Below are 7,017 nucleotides of genomic sequence, written 5' to 3'. Positions count from 1 at the left end.
GATCCCGCATGAGCCGTGTCAGCAACTCGGCCAATGGTTCCTTCCAACTGGCGATTTGAAATTAACCAAACTGTAGTGGCGGCGACTTGTGCGCCTGCCCATTGAGCCACCCAGTGCAGACGGCGGTTGATAGTATATGATAATTTGCCTCCATTTTGAAAGAAAACCGGGCTACCCAAGCTGTGACTTGCTCATACTCAATAAGTAGCTCATGCAGACAGGTGCGGCCCGGTATGTTGATGTAGACCAGGCCGCGAGAGACAAACGGAAAATACGACCGCAGCCTCGGAGGCGGCACAGACAGATGAATCGGCCGCGGCGTTGTAAACCGGCGCGGGCAGGAGAATCGGCCGCGGGGGCAGACAATAAGTCAATCGCGTGTGTTGATGTAGTGGGGCTGGCAACCTGCGCAGGATAAGCGCTGGTATTTTTTGTTGGACGGACGAGTTGGCCGCGGCATCGTAAGCCGGTGCGGACGGGTGAGTCGGCAGCGGTGTTGGAAAAACGTCACGGACACGAGCGAGTCGGCCGCGGGCACGAACAGATGAACCGACTGTGACGATTCGTCGAGCACCAGAGCATGGTCAGATGCTAGCACATTATAAAGGTGGCACGAGCTATACATGACATGTCCATCGCTCTTGTAATAAATAGTTATCCTGCATTAAAAAATATTGCAGACCAAGGCAAAGGTAAACCGCTCTTTGACCAAAAATAATATGTGCCAACCAGATAAATATAAATGGATATCACCTGATTTTTTTCGGATGACGGATAATCCGTTCAACGCGACAGAGGCGGTTCAGTCAGATCGGCAACTTAATATAGCCCCAGTGGCTCATCGCGTGGCAGGCGTGGCTCAGGTAACGGCGATTTAACTGTAGCGAGTCATGACGAATCAACGGAGCAAGGGGCGGCTCACCCTACCGCAAAGGTAGAGTAGCGACTCAAGAAACGGGCATGCGCTTCGGTGGGTCGCAGCAATCTCGGGCATGGTTCCCATGAGTTGATGTAAACTGGGCCACATGGACCATAATATACCACCTCATTAGTTATGAACAATTGTCCTGGTACGTTTTTACTTGCGGCAACTTTGACCGGCCAGCGGCAACTTGGGTTGCAGTGAGATTGCTCCGGTGAAGTAGAGCAGGAGCGACTTGGAGCTAGGCACTGTCTTTGATCCGCCACCACTGCTGCCCATGAACTGCTCGTCGCCAGTGCAAGGACCAGCCGCTGAGGACGTGGCCGGTTTACTGTTTCTCTTCTCTTTTTTTTTGACGTGAACTAGCACGTTTGGCAAACTCACGTGAGGGATCCTTGGTGCATACATCTTTGCCCTTCCCATGTAGGAGTACTAGTAATATTAGTTTTTGATTCACGTTGGTGCTTGGCCCTTCACGTGGGTGGCAGGCCTGTAGTTTCAAGATGTGATGGCGCTACTGTTGCTGGACCAGCTGGATGGACTTGAACGCGTGTGTGTGGAGATGGCCTGCGATTTGACAGTGGCAGCGCAGCGGAAACTGGTGTCCACCTCGGCCAACTGCCCGCCCAAGAATCGATCTCCATCATTGCTTATGAGTTGAATCAGCAGCAAAGAACTGGCGATCTCCATCACTGCTTATGAGTTGAATCAGGAGCAAAGAACTTGTCGGTCTCGGCGACTTGCGGCGGCGCATCCCGACTTGGGCTCGGCGAATCTCTATGGCACGTGCGGTGGCCGCATAGCGGGTAACCCCTAAAAAATCTCTTGCTCACAATCTTGTACATGCTCAAACAGGCGGCTGCTCATCGATGATGTAGATCCGATTGCGCCTGTTCTTCTTCATCTGATTAACCGCGAGCTTCTTGATCCCTTTCTAAAAAACTCCCTCCAAGAACAACACCACCGTGCGCGAGCCCCACAGTGGGCGCCAACTATCGTGGAATTGTCACGACAGATATCCTAGTGAGAGGACTTAGTCGTGAGGCCAGCGCATCTATGTGGTAGCTTGAGAGGGGTTGAGCGGAATCGAGAGACGCAACACAAGACAAGGGTTTAGACAGCTTCGGGCCCCGGGAAACATCATCCGGTAATAGCCCTACATGCTATTTGAGGCTAGGTCTCATTATCATCACGAGGGAGTCGCCGGTAAACCGGCTCTTTGTGTCTAGCCCTAGAGATTGTTTCTTCTTTGCTTGTCCCTCTTTGGGGAGCCCTGCCCCTCCTTATATAAGTTGAAGGGGCGGGTTACATGTGGAGTCCTATTAGGATTAGGACTAGTCTACCTTCTAATACAAACCGGATACAAGTCCGAGTCTGAACTCCTTGTAAGGTAAATATTCCTTATGCCTTTCCTTGTAACCGGCCCACCATAGTATGAACAGGCCTTCTGGGCCTTGGGCCTTGTCATCCGTCTGTCCTGCGCGCCGGGTTACCAGTGAATCGCCAAGTCCGGCCGGGTTATACTTCGTGCCGGGTTACGCCGCGGGGTATATCCCCGACAGACGCAGTTGCTCCTGACGAAGTTGCACAAGAGATTCAAGTTCCCCGACGGGGATGAGAACATAGAACAACCGTGGGATGATCCGAAGATGAAAAAGATTAACAATCACGCCATGGGCATGTTCAGCAATGATTTGGCCTCCTGGAAAGGGAGGCTGAAATGAGCTATTGAGGCTGAGGAACCCCTGTCCAAGATTCTGGAGGAAAATCCGACACTTACGGAAGAGGAATTCAAAAAGTTCAAGGACACTTGCGCTACCGAGGCAGCCAAGGCTAAGGCTGCGAAATTCAAGAGCCTTCAACAAAGGAACACGGGGAAGCATCGCCTCGGAAGCCGTGGCTACCTCAGTAAAATGCCCATATGGGATAAGGAGGACGCGGAACGTGAAGCCGCGGGTCTCCCAGACCCCTTCGTGAAGTTCACCAACCCCTTGGAGCGTGACTTCATCAGGGCCAGCTACAAGTGGGACAAGGAAAGGAAGGTTTTCTACATGGACCAGATCACGAGGAGATTGATTAGACTACTGGTAATTATTCTTTTACCACCTTACATTTAGCTCCAGATCTAGTCGACTACACATTCCTAAATGGTTCACGTTCCTTCTGCAGGAGAAGCAACATGTGACGCCCCCGATTTGACCGTACACTAATCATGCACGCAAATGTGTACGATCAAGGTCAGGGACTCACGGGAAGATATCACAACACAACTCTACAACATAAATAAGTCATACAAGCATCATAATACAAGCCAGGGGCCTCGAGGGCTCGAATACAAGTGCTCGATCACAGACGAGTCAGCGGAAGCAACAATATCTGAGTACAGACATAAGTTAAACAAGTTTGCCTTAAGAAGGCTAGCACAAACTGGGATACAGATCGAACGAGGCGCAGGCCTCCTGCCTGGGATCCTCCTAACTACTCCAGGTCGTCGTCAGCGGGCTGCACGTAGTAGTAGGCACCTCCAGTGTCGTAGGTGTCTTCGTCGACGGTGGCGTCTGGATCCTAGACTCCAACATCTGGTTGCGGCAACCAGATAGAAAGGAAAAGGGGGAAAAGAGGGAGAGAAGCAACCGTGAGTACTCATCCAAAGTACTCGCAAGCAAGGAGCTAGACTACGTATGCATGGGTATATGTGTAAAAGGGCATATCAGCGGACTGAACTGCAGAATGCCAGAATAAAAGGGGGATAGCTAGTCCTGTCGAAGACTACGCTTCTGGTAGCCTCCATCTTGCAGCATGTAGAAGAGAGTAGATTGAAGTCCTCCAAGTAGCATCGTATAGCATAAACCTACCCGGCGATCCCCTCCTCGTCGCCCTGTTAGAGAGCGATCACCGGGTTATATCTGGCACTTGGAAGGGTGTGTTTTATTAAGTATCCAGTTCTAGTTGTCATAAGGTCAAGGTACAACTCCGGGTCGTCCTTTTACCGAGGGACACGACTATTCAAATAGATAAACTTCCCTGCAGGGGTGCACCACATAACCCAACACGCTCGATCCCATTTGGCCGGACACACTTTCCTGGGTCATGCCCAGCCTCGTAAGATCAACACGTCGCAGCCCCACCTAGGCTCAACAGAGAGGTCAGCACGCCGGTCTAAACCTATGCACGCAGGGGTCTGGGCCCATCGCCCTATGCACACCTGCACGTTGCGTACGCGGCCGGAAGCAGACCTAGCCTAGTGGCGTTCCAGTCCAATCCGGCGCGCGCCACTCAGTCGCTGACGTCACGAAGGCTTCGGCTGATACCACGACGCCGGGATACCCATAACTACTCCCGCGTAGATGGTTAGTGCGTATAGACCAAATGGCCAGACTCAGATCAAATACCAAGAACTCGTTAAGCGTGTTATGTATCCGCGAACGCCGACCAGGGCCAGGCCCACCTCTCTCCTAGGTGGTCTCAACCTGCCCTGTCGCTCTGCCATAAAGTAACAGTCGGGGGCCGTCAGGAACCCAGGCCCACCTCTACCGGGGTGGAGCCACCTGTCCTTTCAGCCCCCTCATCAGAATCACTTGCGGGTACTCCTCGAGCCGACCCGACTTTAGTCACCACATGTGTCATGTATAAATGTATATAGTATATACCCGTGATCACCTCCCAAAGTGATCACGGCCTAGTAATATAGCATGGCAGACGGACAAGAGTGTAGGGCCACTGATGGAACACTAGCATCCTATACTAAGCAGTAGGATAGCAGGTAAGGGTAACAACTGTAGCAACAATGACAGGCTATGCATCAGGATAGGATTAACGGAAAGCAGTAACATGCTACACTACTCTAATGCAAGCAGTATAGAGAAGAATAGGCGATATCTGGTGATCAAGGGGGGGGGTCTTGCCTGGTTGCTCAGACAAGAAGGAGGGGTCATCGGTGACGTAGTCGACCACAGGGGCATCAGCATCGTCACGGGGTCTACCGAAGAGAAGAGGGGGGAGAAACAGTAAATACATAGCAAGCAAGTGCATAACAGGACAACAGGCAGAGCTAGACGTGTTCTAACGCGGTATGAGGTGATACCGGTGAAGGGGGGAAACATCCGGGAAAATATCCCCGGTGTTTCACGTTTTCGGACAGACGAACCGGAGGTGAAATGTTGCAGGTTCAATAGGTTAGGGATGTGTGGTGGACGAACGGGCTGCGTATCCGGATTCGTCTCGTCGTTCTGAGCAACTTTCATGTATAAAACTTTTTCATCCGAGTTACGGTTTATTTTCTATGATTTTTCAAAGATTTAAACAAATCCTGGGATTTCTGCATTTAATTTAATTCGAAATAATAAAAAGACAAATTGCTATGGGTACACAGGAGTGTACCCAGCAATGTGTGCATCTGTATGACATGTGGGGCCAGGGGCTGGGTTGACCCAATCAATATTTTGACTAGTCCAATGTGAACAGCGTATGCGGGTCCCAATTGTCATTGACTCATTTTAATTAACAGGTTTTTGACTAAGTTTACTTAGCTTAATTAGGGGGTTTGGGGCTAAACTAATTAGGGCCTCCCTAATTAACAGGGGGGGGGGGGTCGGGCCCATGTGCCAGTGGCCCAAATCGGCCTCTGGTGTGGCTGTGCCCGTACGTACGTACTCGTAGAGTACGACGCCGGCGGCCATGGTGTTGGCCGTGGGAAGGCTCGGCACAGGGGGCGCGAGCAGGCCCGGGCGGAGGTGGGCGCCGCCGGCTGAGGCGGGCGACTGGGGGGCGCGGCCACATGCGTAGGGGGTGAGCGTGGGCGAGGAGGCGTGCAGGCAAGGGCGGTCTCCGGCCGGCGCGGCGAGGCGCGCACGCAGACGTCGTCGGCAGTGGAAGGGGGACTGGGCCTGGCGCGAGGCAGTAGCAGCAGCAGGCACACGGGAGGGAGGCAAGGCGCGGGCGGCGGGTTGGCCGGAGGTGGGTGACGGGCAGGGGAAGAGGTGGTCGGCGGATGGGGTAGCGGGAGCCCATGCGGGGAGCGCGATGACGGCGGGCGCGCACACGTACAGAGGAGGAGAGGGAGGAGGAGGGAGGTGGCGGCTCACGACGAATGTAGGGTACAGGCAACGTGCGCGGGGAGGAGGACGGGGAGGCGTTCCGGCGAGGTGGAGCCGAGGAAGGAGCGGCGACGATGACGGGGTCCGGCAAGTCGGAGTGACGGTGGTGGTGCTCCGGTGACGGGGTGGTGGTCGGCAACGGCATAGGGCGCTCGGGGCGGCGAGCACGGCGTCCTGCGAGGCGGGCGACAGAGGGGGAGCGGCGCCGACGTCGGGGCCTCAGGCGGCGGTGGTCGGAGACGGGGGACAGGGGCGACGGGGCGCCGGCGGTGGGCACAGGGGCAAGGCGCCCCGATCCAGATCGCGGGGGCGGGGGGGGGGGGGGGAAGGAGCGAGGGAGAGAGGGGAGTGGGGTAGTGGGGGCGACGGGGTGGATAGGGTTGCGGGGGTGAGGGTGGGCCGGCAGGCCGCTCGGCCACACGGCCAACTGGGCCAAGGCCCAGTCAGGGGGGCAGTTGTTTTTCTTTTCCTTTTTTGTTTGTTTTAGTTTTAGTTCTTTTTCCTTTTCTGTTTTATTTTAGTTACACTTTATTCTTAGTTCAGTAAAATATGACAATAGCTCCAAATTAGTGTGCCAAAACAACCCACTACCCTAAAAAATTTTACCTCAAGATAAAATAGTTTATGATTTTATAAAATATCAAAGGCATTTATTTAATAGTTTTACCTACTGTTTTAATCATTTAAGTGCATTTAAACTTTTTATAAAAATGTTGTTTCTTCACCATAACTACCTACGCAATATTTGTCACGATCCGAACATTTTAGTTTTAACATCTGAAAACTTTTGTTGTTTGCTTTTATTTAAATTTTGAATTTGTTTCGGTTCTGAACCATCGAGAGTTTATCAATAGTAACGGGGTGACGTGGCATCGTTAACGAGGGATTACTGTAGCTTAATTATCCGGGCGTCACAATTCTCCTCCACTACAAGAAATCTCGTCCCGAGATTTAGGAGGTGAGGTAAGGGGGAAAGTTCTGGTTACGAAATTATAACGG

Source organism: Aegilops tauschii, chromosome 2, assembly GCF_002575655.3.
Source record: "Aegilops tauschii subsp. strangulata cultivar AL8/78 chromosome 2, Aet v6.0, whole genome shotgun sequence".
Taxonomy (NCBI): domain Eukaryota; kingdom Viridiplantae; phylum Streptophyta; class Magnoliopsida; order Poales; family Poaceae; genus Aegilops; species Aegilops tauschii.
This window is presented reverse-complemented; position numbering follows the sequence as displayed.